The sequence below is a fragment of the Phalacrocorax carbo genome, chromosome 14 (genome assembly GCF_963921805.1).
Source record: "Phalacrocorax carbo chromosome 14, bPhaCar2.1, whole genome shotgun sequence".
In the NCBI taxonomy this organism is placed as follows: Eukaryota; Metazoa; Chordata; class Aves; order Suliformes; family Phalacrocoracidae; genus Phalacrocorax; species Phalacrocorax carbo.
Genome location: NC_087526.1, coordinates 13,118,984 through 13,135,377, shown reverse-complemented (window position 1 = coordinate 13,135,377; position 16,394 = coordinate 13,118,984). Strand labels below are relative to the sequence as shown.

The 16,394-nt window shown below is 45.2% G+C and overlaps 1 long non-coding RNA gene across 1 annotated transcript in view; it reads left to right on the top strand.

The window, feature by feature from the left end:
* Positions 1-16,394, top strand: part of LOC135315674 (uncharacterized) — a 300,200-nt gene that overhangs the window by 15,987 nt on the left and 267,819 nt on the right. Inside the window, exon 2 of the long non-coding RNA XR_010375148.1 lies at positions 13,340-13,457. This is a non-coding gene — a long non-coding RNA (uncharacterized LOC135315674). The remainder of the gene's footprint in view (positions 1-13,339; positions 13,458-16,394) is intronic.

Genomic DNA, 16,394 nt, shown 5'->3' with positions numbered 1-16,394 from the left:
AAACACAGGTCTTACTTTTGGGGTAGATGTGCCCGTTTCTTGCATTAATTAGAGAAAAGGATGATTGATCTGGAAACCTTTGCAGGACCCAGGTGTCTCTGCTTCCTTAGCTAGATATTTGTGGCCAAGCATCTACCTGGAGCCCAAAGAGCCTCAATGCTCCCGGGCATTAGTGCCCCTTTCCTGAGAAGGGGAGGCAGAGCCTACCACTGCAGCTGGAGCAGTGGGTGAAGAAAGTCATTGCTAGATCTAATCAGGCAAAGAAAAGCTTTGGAGCATATGGACCCCAATGTGGGGTCCAAGCACAACAGCTTGGTGAGAGTCCTGCAGGGAGACTTTTACTAGCACTGCAACAACAATTCATCATTGCCTGAAGGTTTGATGGGTCTGGTACTCCTTGTTTTAATTGACCTCGGCTGGAGACCTGCGTTTCAGTCCAGCTTAGTCACAAAGGACTTGGTCTATGCTTGGACCTTAAAAAGGGTATTTATCAGAAAATCACATGATTAATGGTACTGAGTGATCTCTGTTCAAGAATGGCCAGGAATTGAATTAACAGAACAGGGATTTTGGCAGGTGTGAAGCACTGGCAAAGCCAAGACCCGAGTCTAGGGAGGCAGAGCACCCCTAGCCTCGGTGGTTTGCAGCTGCTGGCTGGGTAGGGCTGGCTTTGGGGGGCCAGGTTTAGCTGGCAGAACTGGGGGCACAGAAGTCTTGGCTGATGTTGGGATAAAAACACTCAGTGTAGATCATTAGCCCTTCACACAGCAGCACCAAAATTAGGATTGCCCACAGTCCTCTGGCAGAAAGGGCAAAAGTAAATAGAAGTTTAACAGAAGTTCATATCCCCAAGTAAATGGTGATGGAGCGTGAGGAATAAATGAGCAAATAAACAGGAATCATCAAATAACTTTCTTTCTTGCCTGCTTTTTCCCTACTCTTATTTCTTTTTCCCTCCATGTCAACACCAAACAAGACAGGACTAAAATTAATGGGGAAAGCAGCAATTAGCAAATTAGGTTAGCGGCGTGTTGCAGTGTGCCATGGCTGCCAGGTGTGAGGGGCTCTGGCAGTATATTTATTAATGGCTGTCAGAAAAGTGACACTTTGATGAATGAAGCTGGGTAATCGGCACCCTCCGACAGCGAGCACTGAGAGGCCTCGACATGCTAAACTGCAAAATCAAACCTTTCTTAGTCCCCATACAAAAATACAACAACAATCACTGCAAGAGGAGCATGTTTTTCCATCAGGAAATGGAGTTTACATTCTCCTCTAAATACTTTTTTTTCTCTGTAACTTGCTCAGGAGGAGTTGTCAGGTTTAAAGGTTTTTTTCTTTCCTTGGAACAGGGGACTCAAGAATTTATAAATGCAGGTGGCTTAAAACTGTGTGGCCCACTCTGCTGTTTCGGGTGTGCCCCATTATAGCTATCAAAGCCAACGGTGCTATCCTCACGCCTTCTGGGCTTTGCCCTTTAAACGTAATGGCATTAATAATCCATAAACCGAGCTTGTGAAGCGAGTCCTGTGTAAGATATTAATGTCTCCTGACTGGTGGTCAGCAACTGCTCTGCTCATAATTAACGCCACCGACGTGTGCTGTCCAGGAGCCCCCGTTGTACAGAGGAACAGGTGAAAAGTAATAAACTATAAGGTAAAACATTTCTGACATAAAGTTTCACCAGTGGCGGTGTTGCATCCTGATGTTTTCATTCAATAATTTTAGCTTTGAGTCCCTTCTGATGAATATGTTGTTGCTGCTGGAAATCAATTCCACCGGTGGTCGTTTAGGAGTATCGCCATATGATATCTAACAGGCGTTGGGTGCAGATCCATGGCGGGAATGCTAACGCTGCAGGTTGCTCTGTAAATTCACAGGACTCTGAACTCTTGGCCAAGAGTTTAGGGGAAGTTTTCTTTTTAATTTTTTTTTTTTTCATAAAAAAGTTCTTGAGGAGATTAATCTACCTGCTGGGAGAGCATCTGGATAAAAGATTGCTCTGCAAAATGCTGGGGTACATGGAATTTTTTCCCGGGTTTCCAGACTTTGTGCTGCACACTGGAGGTAGGGTTTGTGCAGCACTTCAATAGCTCAGCACAGAGCTGCTCAAATCCCCCAATTCCGTGGAGGAATTGAATACATTTTTATAAAATCCTAGTTCTGGTTTTGGCCAGCTAAAAGGACTGTGTAAGTTTTGATTAAAAACATGAGAATAAATGTAAATCATATCCCAGGCACTCATCTGTTCTAGTTTGAAATGAAACTGAAGGATCTTTCTGGAATTATTCATCAGGATCTGCGGGCTTGTTAAATTTGGATTGGCACTTGAAGCAAATCTGAAATCGTTCTCTTATGCTTTAATAATTGTGTTTAGTTTCCTAATTTGGCTGGTAAGTTTATCAGAAGATAATTGAACTTTTAAAAGTATAATCCGACCAGATGGTAGGAAACACTTTAAAATAAACTTTCTTTCTGAAACTTTGCCCTGTTTTCACTCCCTCTCTCACAAAAACAGTCCGCCTGCACAGCTCCGACCTGCGGAGGTGCACGTTCTTAAACCAAACAACTCCTAATGAAAGCAGGTTATTCCCTCTTATTCCAAAAGTCAACAGATCTCTGCCAAGAAAAACCAGCGGAGCTACCAAGGGCAGCCGGCCGCTCGTGTCGGCTTCTGCACCGCTCTGCTGCACCCGTGAACGCCCCAGCCTGCGCGGATGCTGCCGGCGCTGTTTCTGGGAGCGCCCAACTCCTTCAGCGCCCTCGCTCCTGCTCGGCAGACGCTTTCAGGGCTTGGCAAGCCAAAGGCTGCCGATGGGTCGCGCTTTCAGGTAAAGATGGATGTGGTTTAAGTAAAGCATTGCTCTGAGCTTTTCTAAAAGAAAAAAAAAAGGTAAAAAAAAAAAAAAAAAGAAAGAATAAATAGTTTATAAATTATTCCAGGGAATATGAGAAACTGTTCTCAAGTTGCTTTTGTTTCTTAAAGCAACTTTTATTGTTGTTACTAAGGGACACATGAGGGTCTTGTTTGCTTGCACACAGGAGAACTGAACAATCAGAAACAGATTCATTGCTTGTTTTTCACTGACTCTTCCAGCCGGCACAGGGCGAGCTCCAGGCTCGCAGTTGTGCAACCAGCTCTGCCAGCCGCTCCCTGGCTACCTGCTCCTTCTCGTTCCTCCTTTTTGCGGGCAGACGTGCGATGTGGCTTGGGCCTGGGCAGCACCTCGCCAGCTCCATCCACTGGCTATCTCGTATTCCAAGCTGGTTCACACACACTGTTGTTTCAGGTGATGGTGAGTTTTCCTGCCCTTCGCAGCTAGTTTCAATGAAGTGAGCACATTTTCCAGTTTCAATGAGATTTAACCCGACTCCTAAAGTTCTTGTAAACGGTTCCTGACTTTTGGGGTAAGGGCAATTCTCCAGTTTCACCAGTGGTGTGTAGAAGTTTATGGCTTCATTGCAGGCCAGTAAACCCAGGTTTTCCAAGTCCTACATTAGCATGTAAACCACCAGGCTGTTTTTCCCACTCCATCACTCACCTTAGCCAGTTTCTTGTTTTAAACAGGATTTGCTGTTCCTCATGTTCCCCATTATATGAATTTGCAAAGTCTTCTGCTGCTGTGGAAGCACACACTAAACGTTTTTCCTACTTATTTTAGTGCTTATAGTTTACATCTACTTCCTATTGACTTGCACAGGAGTCAGCAAGGGGAAGACCTCTGACTTTGCTCTTAGTCTGTCGTGATGGGGAAACCTCCCAGCCCCAGTAATCAATCACGGTGCACTGATAACAGCTCAAAGAGCAACCAAAGATAAATGAGTTGTCCAGGCTGAGCTTGTGTTGGCTTTTCAAAGGGAAATACTGCTAGAAGTTCCTTCTGTGTGTCAGCCGGCTGTGACAGGAGGGTACCTTTACCCATTGCTTGCTGTGGCTCCACTGCAAAAGTGGTCTGTTAGCATGAGCGTTGCTCCTGCTCCTCACTGGGCTCTGGTGATCCTCGCCTGTATGAAGATGAATATTTTTTCATGACAGTGTGCTTGGTATCCACCTGCCCATGCTGCTTTCTGTTTTCTTATCACTGTCAGCTCAGCAGTGCTGTCATTTTCCAGGTACGTGGTGTGTAATTAATAAAAATGTCATTTCCAGGTTGTTTTCAAAGACTCGATTGAGCGTCTGAGAAATTAGTTCAGTCAATGCCTTAGGATTTTTTTTTTTTAATTAAGAAAATTATCATCTTGGTTGCTTGGTTTGGGGTTATATCTGGAGGGAAATCACTGTGCTTATGTTTTTAGGGACAGCCAGACTTGACCTTTTAGTAAAGACATAGACATTGCAACCGACCAAGGCAGTTGGGTGCACAGGGGAGGACTGGCTGGCTCTTTCCCAAATTGTAGCAGCACTGGCAGTGCCGTAAGGAGGATGGTCTCCTTGTGATGGTCTCGAGACACAGTGGTTGTTGATGCTGCGGGTCAGATCCTGCCCTGAGGAGCTGCAGGGGTAGAAGAATGCACTGTGATTTGGCCCAGAGTCCTCCCTGGTGCTTCTCGCTGCCCCTCAGGGCTGGCTGGGCTGGGCAGAGGTGTTGGCCAGTATTTTATTGTACCTGTTATTTCTTTCACGGGAGTAATAAGTCTGCTTTATGGGAGACCCCACGTGACTCCATAAGGAGCACAGAGATTGCTTTTAGCCACCTTTGCTCCCCAGGACATTGCTGTCCCAAATGCTGGATCAGAGTCCCCAGGCGTAGGATCCGATGATGCACGGCGTGCATCCTAGGAACTGGCCTTTGTGCTCTTTTAGGGATATTCTCTGTCATTCTCCTCCTGAGCAAATATCCCCAAAACTCTCTGCTGAGCCTTATATCGCTATATACTTTAATTTTACTTTGTTATTTGCAAAAGGGAGGGGTGAAGGGAAAGACTCTCAGGTAGCAAATACTTCTCTTTGCCTCCTTTCTCCCTCAGTTGTAGAAAGCAAGGTTAGCCTGTTTCTCTGCACTGATCATTCCCCCAGGTCCTACAGCACTGCTACTTTGCAGTAAGGCTCCCCACTGAGCTCATGTCTTATGGGCTGGCAAAGGGGATAGGTGGCTTTTCTTCATGACTGTCACAATCCATGCTTCTAGGCTGCCACGTTCATCAGGGAACGTGCCTCCCCACATGGACAGCTTTATGTTTTGATTGTTCTGATTTTTTTTTGAGAGGGTGAATATTTGAAAACACTGAAGTTACTGTTTCCTTCAAAGGATATTCCGAACATTGCAGATGTTTTATTCCCCCAAATCTGCAGGTGCCTCTTGGGCAGGTGAGATCTGTGCAAAGCTTAGCATGTGCATGGGTACGTGTCTCCTGTGATATACAGAGCTTCGGCGCTGCAGCTGCCATTAGTGTTAATGGGCTAAAACCCTTCACATCAAGCTGAGAATATACTCCCGCTAATTGTATACCAGCCGTCCCCTGGGACCTTTGTGAGAATGATGCATCCGAGGAGAAGCGCTTTCAGTGATACAATGCCTTGGGATAAATAAATAAGGGGCTAAAGTTAGACGCTGGTCCAGGAAGGCTGATTCAGTGCCAGCATCATAACACCGGAAAATCAGATAACAGTGATGCCAACCTTTATCCTCTTGGTCCTGGCCTAGTCCACTGCTGCAAGGTACCATCTTCTGAGCCATACATCACCACTCAGCCTCACCTTGATGATGTATGATGCCCATAGATCCTTATAGCGGGAGTGCACTCTGATGTATTGCGCCAATACATCATGGACAGGGTTCGCCCGGGTGATGTATTAGTGCCCTGAGAATGTATTACTCAAACGCTGGTATTGTTCAGGGGTAAAGCCAAGCCAAGGAGTGGATTCAATTTAATTACAGTGCAAATGATAGCCCAGCGCCAGGAGCACATTGGTGCTGAGATGCTGGCACCCTGTGGAAATATGAGCTGTGGCTCTGGTGCCATTGAGTCACATAGCAGTGTACCATGAGAGGAGGTGCCATATTTTAAAGGAATGGTCATTTTTCAGAGAAATATAGGAGGACAATTTTGAGAACTCTGTAGAGAGTGGTAGTGCGGTGTGCAGAAAGCTCCTGAGCCGGCAGTGCTGGCGGGCAGCGGTGCAAAGAGGTTGCTTCTGCCTGCCTGGGAGCTGTGACCTCTCAGGGCATGAGAGGTTGCTCAGTGTTTTGAAGTGTGAGGCAAGGTGATTTTTTTTTTGTTTTTGGTCACTTGTGACACTGAAAATTACTCTAAGCAGCGTAAAGTGCACACTGACAAAGCGCTGTCTTCCCCACCAAGGAGATGGGCTTTTAATCCAACCTCACATGCACATATTTTCTGTTGTTATCGGTAGGATGTTTTGATAGCTCGTTTGAAGGGATGATTCTGTAGTTTCCTTGGGCTTACATAGGTGTCATCAAAAACCTGAGGAGAAACACTTAGACCATCAGAAGACACCCTTGACTATCTTCAGTGGGGAACTGCCAAGTGATAGAGCCCAACGAAAAGCAGCTTTGTAAAGAATCCAGAAATGAGAAAGTAATTCCTGTGACAATCTACACAGGATGCTTGTCTCTGGTTAACTCTCCTTTCCTCTTTGCTTCTCTTTTTCATGTCTCTTCCTAGTGCACAGTATGGAAACAAAAATGTAGAACAGCTTTACTTTAAAATCAACTTTACTTCCAAATAAGCACCTGTAAACTTGTCTCATTGTCAGGGAATTTTTTGACAAGGAAAAGACTTGCATGTATGTTATCTGACTGTCAAAGGATGGCATGCCTTAAACCATCTGCTTTTTGTAACATCCTTGTCTGTAATGGGAGGTCCTCTGGGAACGTGCAGATGCTTGAGAATTAAGGTGAAACTTCAGAAATCATTAGTTTAGTACATCACATCTAGTATGTTCCTCAGAAAGATCAAAATACATTGTTTTAACTGCAGGAAGACACTAAGATGCTTTGTTTTTGGATACAAAAGATAAAAATCCTCCTTCACTAAAGTCAAGAGGATCGCTATGTAGTCAGGAATTGACCCAGTCTCTTCCAGAAGAGTTTCTGATCGTTGACTGTCAGAGATATTTGATTATTCTTTTAGAGGAATGTTTACACTGAGACAGGGGTAGTAAGGTGGCAGCAATACTTGGCTCATGTTCAGTGTTTTATATCTATAAACCCAGGCATTTTCCAAGCAAGGTAAATATAGGTTTGCAGATGAGAAATTTGCAGCACAAACACAGATAAAGTGACTCGTGCAAGGTCACATAGGAAGCTGGTTGCAGGGCTTGGAAGAGAAGCCTGTTGGTCTGACTCGCTTCTCCTCTATCCCTGTTGTTATTTCACATCTATTATTATCTTGACTTATTTGCTTGATTGTTTCAAATCATATCTGCTCCTACCTTCCTATTGTTCATGGCACTGAGGCTGTAATTTTTGGTGATCCTATAACGGAGAGGAAAATGTGTCTTTTTTCCCCCTTTTTTGCCATCAGTTTCACTGTTAATAACTTAGAAATGCTGTTTATTCTTTATTCTTGGGTGCAGAACGTTGAAGAAAGCTCGGTCTGATAGAGAGGATGACGTATTTGCACAGCACTCCAGAGGTTCCTCTCCTACTCCTTAACTATTCTACCCCATCCCAGCCACGCCAGCAAGCAAAATAACGCGGATACTCTTCTGTTTGGTTGTTGGCTAAAATGCAGAAGAGAGGCAGTGTGGCTTGGGACAGCGGGTATTTACACTGCCCCTTGCAGATCTTAGGCTTGAGATCTTTGAAGAGCATGCAGTGCTCCTGAGCATGTTCCTTCAGGGTGTCCTTCCCCATATCACAGGAGACCTGTTGGTGTCCCCATCCATGCATGACCCTAGAAGCTGTTTGTCCCTTCTGTGCTGCTGTGTTGCCGCCTTCTGCGACTGGTTCATCGCCACGCTACCCCTCAGTGGAGTCTGTGGTTCATAGTGATCCTTATCATCTTGTGATAACTGTTGTAAAAGATTCTATAAATAGAATTTCCTCCTGCCCGAGTCTTCTCGCTAGCTCAGCTGGTTTATTTTTAACAGAAAGGCATGTTGATGCTAAGCAGAAATAATTTTTTTTAAATCTCTCTATTAAACATAAAAAGATGCTGTGTCTGAGTAAAAAACAAAGGTGCCCCTTAGATATTTTTAAAGCTTCCAAAAATAGTCTCAAGTCTGTGACAAAGCTTATTGAGCAGGAATAGTTGTGGACAGCAGTTCTATGATGGAAAGGACCATGCGTCCTCGTGCTTCTGGCTGGCATCTGCAAGAAGGGAGACCGGTTGAACAAAGACCTCTAAAACGAACTGACTGAGGGCTGCTCTTCAGAAGGCTCGATAGCAGCACTGCCCAAATAGCATTGCTGATGATCTCGTATGTGTTTTCCCTTCTGGGCCTGCAACTGCCCTTGGGGTTGGGAGCCCCTTTCTGCAGTGGAGTCTTCGCTGGAGCCCTGCAGCCCCACTGCGAGAGCCTCTGCTGGGCAGTGACGGCGTGCTGAGAGAAGGCAGTGAGTTCGCCGTCTGGTATATTTCAGTATAAAGAGAGAAGGAGGATTGTTAGTTTCGCCTTGTATGCACAACTGATATTGGACTTGAAAAAAAGGAAGATTTGGTTATTGTTTCTGCTGCTGTACCCCTGCACCCTCTGGGTCAGAGCACAACCATATATGCAGTTGATTCAGCCTCCAGCACAACTGAGGCGACAGAAAATCTGGGGGGGAGAGAAGCAGATGGGGTTGGGACTCTCCAAGGAGATGTGTTTTACAGGGTTCCCGACACTTTTTCTTCCCCCCCATAGTGGGGGCTTTTGTCTCCTTATTCATGGCAAATGCCAAGTCAAGTGTTTGTGTGTTCACGCCTAGTGAGAGGGGAAACGTCTCTAGAGAATTTCTGAAAAATTATAAAAGATAAACTGATTATTATTAAAATTGCAAAGTAGCCAATTGGTGACTGCTGAACAGCTTATATGGAGAAGAAAAGTCAGCATTATAAAACAGAGGAGATCTTCTATTGTTTGCATTTAGAAAAAAATATTAGCTTGTTTCAATCCCAACGTGACGGATTAGCTATGCTAAACCAGCCTGCATTTGTGTTCAAGTCCAGTGCACATCACAGGTGAATTTCTGCCCACGTGAATGTAGGGTTTTTCAGAGGGACGTAGCCAGTTTTGCTCTCCCATACGGCAGGGCAGAGAGGTCGGTTTCTCTTGAACTTCGTTGGCTGCCCAGACAGAAAAGGGATTGGGCAGTAGATTAAGATTTGAGGCTCAGTTCTTATTTGTCCTCTAAATATCCTGCATGCCCTCTAGAAAATGGATTTATTGTTTTCAGCCTTGATTCCTCACCTGTAAAATTGGGAAAAATACTTCCTTTGTGCCCCACTTATTTATACAGGCATCTCTTTCACGATGGATGCTCTTCTGATCTGGTTGGTACTGTGCTTGGTGCAGTGAGGTCTCATTCCCTTCTTGGCACTCTAGAGTGCCATTTATATTGCAGCAATCCTTATAACTATCAGTAAAATAAAATTACTGGAGACAGACCTAACCTGCCTGAATTGCTGGTGCTTTAGATAGAATTTGAATGTAAAGCTTGCCTGGGTTTGGTGGCTGTCCTCTGCCCATAGCTGTCAACATGCACCAGCGACTGTCAGGATGAATGATGGATTAACAAACGTGTAATGATTTAGTCCCTCTCCAGGAACAGGCAATACTGCCTGAGTGACATGCATTCCAGATATGCAGAGAAGAGGGATGTGTGGCGTTGTCTCACTCAATAACAGGATCTGGCAACTGAGGAAGACAATGTTTTTCACCCATTACAATGTGCATATATATGTGGATCCTAGAAAATGCAGATGGGAGACATGAGGTTCTGGATTAATTTGGCTTTTTTAAATCTGAGAGTATTATTTGGCAGCAGAACATGAAAATTCCAAGCTGAAAGGCTTCATGCTTGGTTTTTTTTTTTTTACCAGGTGATGTTAGTGAGTGACCGGGTGGGTTCACTGGACTCCACAAGGTACTTCTGTTTATGGATGAAGCCATGCAGATGGAGATCAAAGGTTGTGTATAGCTGCTATAGAGCATGCTGGGGCTGAGAGAGGTCGGGCACCAGAGATTAATTTCTTGGCTGGTTAGAGCCAAGGTTTAATAGCAGACTTGGAAAGGACAGTGATTGAGTTTACTGCTAGCAGAACCTATAGTTCAGGTCAAGTAAAAGGAAGGAGCTAAGGGGCTCTGTGTGTTGGCTGCAGGAGAAAATCTAATGGCTTAACAATATGTGGCCTCAACAAGACATATTATAGTTGCTGCCACTAGTGAGCTCCGCGCTGCTGTGCTGGGGCAGGGGGTAGAGAGAGGAGACGCACCCCTTGCATCTGGTGCGTCACCTTTAACAAACCAGGCATTTCTGGGGTTAGGCTAATGCTCACAGCAAGGCAAAGCAAACACACAAAGGAAGCCTTGTTAATTCTGAAAGTGAAGAGGAAAGAAAGGAAAACATCAGTGTTTTCTACATGGGGAAAACAGTGTATCTGAAGTGCAACAGGGAAATGTATTTTCTTCTTAGTCTTTTGAATTGCGTTCTTCAACAAACCCATGTAGATATCAAATATCGCACAATCAGGGCTACATGACCTATTTTGGCTAAATTAAGAACTGATTTTGAAGCTGAGATTAAACTGTGCTCTGATGTTAACTGTACTCCATCTTTTCATCCTACTATTCTCTTACACTTCAGTTTCAAAGTTTCCAGTTAATTTTTTTTTACAGTTGTGCCCCTTATTTATGTAACCTATTTAATCATATCTATCTACTCTGTGATTTTCCTCTCCCTGCTTTCAAAAAGTGCTTTTGGAGTATTTTTTTTTCTTTTAGAGCATGTAGAACAAAAATCTGGCCAGGAGAGTTTGCTTTGAGCTTTCATGTTTTATTTTGAATGAGGTCCTATGTTATTATAAATAAGTAATGTATTAAGGTAAAGGATTTTGCAAACCATTTCAGGCTGTTATCTTTTTGGTGGAGGGAGCCTAGCTGTGTGCAGGAAAGACACAGTACAGGTGGTGGCCTGCCAGCTTGGTGCTATGGACCCCAGAACAAAATCTGCAGGAAGAAGATATGTCTTTCATTAGTGATTTGTCCTGGAGTTATAGAATCATAGAATCATTAAGGCTGGAAAAGACCTCTAGGATCATCAAGTCCAACCATCAACCCAACACCCCCAGGCCTCCTAAACCATGCCCTGAAGTGCCACGTCTACACGTCTTTTAAATACCTCCAAGGACAGTGACTCCCCCCCCTCTCTGGGCAGCCTGTGCCAGGGCCTGACCCCTCTGGCAGGGAAGACATCTCCCCTCATCTCCAACCTAAACCTCCCCTGACGCAGCTTGAGGCCGTTCCCTCTCGTCCCATCACTTGTTACCTGGGAGCAGAGACCAGCCCCCCCCTCACTCCAGCCCCTCTCAGGCAGCTGCAGAGAGCGAGAAGGGCTCCCCTCAGCCCCCTCTTCTCCAGGCTAAACCCCCCCAGCTCCCCCAGCCGCCCCCCAGCACACTTGTGCTCCAGACCCTGCCCCAGCCCCGCTGCCCTGCTCTGGACACACTCCAGCAACTTCCAGGGAACAGGAGAATCGGGATAATATCACAGGCAGGACATGAGCACGCGTGCCAGGTACCCACACCCCCACAGCCCCCGGGATCTCTGGCTTTTAGAGCCTCATTTTCTTGCCCTTTGCGTGCTGCCATGCCCCCAGGCACAGGCATGTACCCCGCCCTGGGAGGGGAGAGGCAGCACCCCCCGGCCCCCGGAGAGGGTCCGCAGCAGCAGTGGGGCACCAGGGCTCACAACGCTTCTGGCACAGCTCCGATCCGGCCCCGGGTGCCGACGGAGACCCGCCTGGAGCCGCGGGGCTGCGTCCGGCCGCCTCCCCCCGGGCTGGGGCAGCGCCGGAGCGAGCGGCCCCGACTGGGTGCCCCCGCCTTCTTTTGGGTGAGTCCTTCTGGGTAGATCCCTAAGGGAGCCCTCGCTCCCCCCCCCCCCCCCCCCGACAAGTGATTACACCTTGTGGGTACCCAGGAAAGGGAGAGAGCTCCTTTTGTGAGTGTGTGCACTTTGGACCATCGTTCCTGTGTATAAATGTGTAGTGATAATACCCCGACAGACAACTCGAGCCTGTTAGGGGTTAAATGTTACCTGAGGGTTGACTGATTTCAATTTACTCCTGTTTCTCATTGTTTCTGTTGTGGTTTTGGCTATTTCGTTAAATGAAGTTAACCTTGTCCTTCATCTGGGTTATTTTTAGTGTACCTCTGCGACACCGTGATCCATGTAGTGCTGTCAGAGTGTGTGTGTCTCAGCTGTGCGGAAAGCATCCGTTTGACCCTGCGTTAGAAATTCCTCATTCTGTGGGTCCGAGTCAAGTGTTCATTGCATTTCCTATTAAAACGCTTTCCTAACGGGCCTTGCCTTAAATTCTCTTTCTTGGAAGTCTCCTGCTCTTGTGAAGTTTTGCTTATTTTTCACCTCAGTGTGCTCTTTCTCAGGAAGGTTCCAGAGGCTGCACCAAAAGTGAACTGAGCAACATGGGTTTGCTGATTAAGCACAGATGGGATTCCTCTCCCAAAGTGTTCTGATGTTGTCTCCATCCATTAAACTTGCTACAAAAGTTGTTGACACGACTCTGCAGTCTCTCCTGTTAGTTATTCTGCTCTCTTTAGAAGCAAATGCTTGTTGGGTAGCAATGAATGATCCGATCATGTAGTGGTTAGGATCCTCACCAGAGATTTGGACTTATGCTTCAAATCACTTTGCAGAGAGGTCTTTTTTTTTTTGTCTCAGGTAGCTGCTGAGATTAATCCATGGTGACTTGCAGATCCCTCGAGACATTCTTCTGAAAGGTTTCTAGTTTTGCCATCACGTAAAATGGGGAAAAAAAACAGGTTTGCTTTTTTAAATTTGTCTGAAGGTTGTTTTCTTGTCCAGTTCAAATTAGCAAAACAGAAGGAACTTGGATGTTTGTTTGGAAGGGATTAACGTAATGTTAAGTTTTGCCTTTCATGGAAAGAAACTTTGGAAAGGATTTTAAATCTCGTGAATCAAAGCTTGAATCAGCCTCTAGATCTGAGCCTGATCTGTAGCAGTGGAAGGGGCAGACTATACTAGATTTGCCTGCTGCAGGCCACGTTCCTCCGCCTCCAGAGCACCCTGTAGTAGCTGCTGTCAGTCAGGACAGCAGAGTCAATGAAGCCAGGTCCAGGCGAGCTCCGATTTGGGTGGTTTTCAATATGACATGTCATCTTTAATTTTTTAAATTTTCTTTTCTTCTAGAACCGGTGTGTTTCAGCTGGGTTTCTCTAACAGAGGTGCCAACATCCTTTTTCACCAGAACTGTGTGCAACACCCAGGTTCATAAGGGCTGAAGGAAAACTGTCACAGAGACAGACAGGTACGCAAATTCCCTGCTTTACTGACTCTATGCCAGATTTGAAATCTGTGGTAAATTACTCTTCCTTCAATTTTTCACATTTTGTACACCTTGCTTAGGCATTACTACATCATTTATGCTTCCCGCTCTACGTATTCTTTTGTGGTTTTATTTTATTTTATTTTATTCCTATGGGGGAAAAATACCCAATAGAGATGAAAGCATCTCCACTCCAGATGCTGACAGCCCCTGACCCACCCAAATCCAACCAACAGCCTGTGTCCCTTACCTGCTGTTCAAACACTGCATCCCTCTGTAGGATAATGCAGTTATGATGGTATTTAAGAAAGTCTTATCATATTAGAAAGGAAATTCAATATATCCATAATTTTACTGGTACAAATGCAGAGAATGTCACTGCTGTGGAAAGTCAAAACCCTGCCTCTGAGCAGACCTGAACTGACTGAAAGATGGAGATAAGCAACTTTCTGATTCTGCTTGCTGTACTGCCGCTTCTCAAACCAAAATCAGCCCAGTTTTATCCCTCTTTTAGTCTCATCTCAGTTAGGCTTCTAGTTAATCTAAAACATGTAATGCAGGGCAGCCAAAGCAGAATTGCATAATACATGATAGAAATTATGCTTTTAAAAAGGCATAACTTACTCTCATGGCCCTGCATGTTCTCTCTGCTTGTATCACCCAGTTTCATAAGCAGGACTCAAAGTTTGGGATTTAGCCTCTCTGTCAAATTTTTGGCTACCTAAGCAGATGCATTAAGGTGCTTTCCTGCAAATTCTCCTCTAATATGCTCCAAGTGCTGTGGCCATCAAGCAGAAGTCCAGTTGGTAAACTCTGCAGCTTGTGGACAACTTTTCTTGCCAACCATGCATTACAAAGGGCTAATTGTAAAAGTGGTGCACCTGCTGGCTCCCTTGGTGGCTGGAGCCAACAGAAAAAAAAATAGTAATTTATTAATGATCGAGTCACAAATAGTAATGAAAACAATAGGAGCATCTGAAGGAAGCGCTGCCGGGGGCAGAGGTGCAGGTGCTCTGTGCCCTGAACAGGCTTGTCGGCATTTTTATAAAGCTACTTTACAGCCCTTATCAATTTCCTACTGCTTTCTGTGTACCCCCTGCCCCTTTGCAAATGTTTTGCCTGCACAACAGGCTCAGCATTTCTTGTTGTAGGTGATAAAATAGCTGTCACCCTGTGGAGGGAGGAAAGAGGCAAAAAATAAAAATGTTAGGTCCAAAGAAACAAAGCAGAGGAATGCATTTCAGAGCAAGCAAACGAGTACTAATGGAGCCGCTGAGTCGGCACAGGGAGAGCGATGATGTGATCTTAGCTGAGGAATGCTAAAAGATTTGGGGTAACAAATGGTGGAGGGCAAGAGAGACTCATTCCTTAAACTGAGGCAGTACTCTGTGCGTAGCCTTGGATTTCAAAGGTGACTGGCGCACGTACGCACCTCCGCCAACACCATCCACAAGGAGTTTTGGATCTTGTGCATGTCTCTGAAAATCTCAGCCATAATTTAGCTAACTACATGACAGTGACAAGCCTAAGACTTTTTTTTTTCCCCTTAGGTAGGCAGAACAGAAAGCACAACCTCCCTGTACCACTTGAGTAGTCATAAGATGTGGTCATGCTGTCTCTCAAAATACTGTGGCTCTTGGAATACTGCGATAATACAACTGATATGCATAAATGAATGTAAAATCTTTAGGAAAAGAGTATGATGAGCTAAGGAACTAATTTTCTCGTAGCCAGCTCTCACCACTGGCACAAGGCAGTACAGTGCAGGCGAAACACAGCAGCTGATCGCAAGGTGCAGAAGGACTGAAAAGACAATCGGGTCGTGCTAGGCTCCCGTCATGGCCAGGATCAGGATCAGAGATAACATGATGTGTGTGATCTTAATGTTTACCTTTCCTCTGTTTTGGCTGTCATACATGGCTTTAGCATGGTACCTTCCCCTGAGAGACAGCATTAATGCAGACATCAGCTGGATGTGCTTCGGTCTGTGAGTGGTGGGTTGTGTCTGCAGCACTCTCCAGAGCTACTTCTGTTAATATTACAACTTAATTCAGCTTACAATGAAGGAAAGCTGCACTAAATGGAAAATTCTTGCACTGCCGTTGTTTAAATGCTCAAACAGGGACATTTACCACGGCTGAGGTGGGATTGGGAACCTTTCTAGACTGTGGGAACTTGCTTGTGTGTCTGAGCCTATAAACTTAAGTGTAGTCTGAGGGACTAAAAATGGTCAGTTCTCAAAACATTGCAGGTGTAGACGTCTCAGCAGAAAGGATTAAGGATTCAAACTGAGAAGTCAGCCCAGGTCTGTACGAAATCTGTAAGGGTCCCATGTCCTGCATGTACTTATATTACAAGGTTTAATAAGGTAGCAAGCACGCGGCAGCCATCATGGAGTAGCTGCAGCTGCCTAACCAGTGAGCATGTGGGCCAACACTTCCTAAGGTTCCACTGCCTATCTGCATTCAAGGGGGCAAAAGAGGTGCTCTGCCTTTAACTTGATTTTTTTTTTAGCGGGGAAAAACCCCAAAAAATCTATAAGAGAGAAAACAATGTGTCTCTCCCTCAATGGGCCAGATGCAACTCTTCCTATAGCCGAGTCTCTCTGCCTAAGGGGTGTTAAGTCGAAGAGCCAAAAGCACCATAGTGCTCTGCATCGAATGGGGAGTTGCTTTCCCTCCTTTTTTTCTTCTTATTGTTGCTGTTCCTTTGTTCAGGAGCTGTTACTTCTTTCAAGTACTAAAAAAATTACTTCTTCTTTTTTGTTTTCTTCCGTCATTCCTGTTTCCCCCCTTGCCCCCCAAAATCCTAAACCCTCAGACAAATGCCAGCAATTTATAAGACTGACTTAAAGCATGTAGTTATTTGCCCTAGGGACAAAGCTTCACCTTTTAAAGTTGTTTCCTTAGGAAGTAGGAA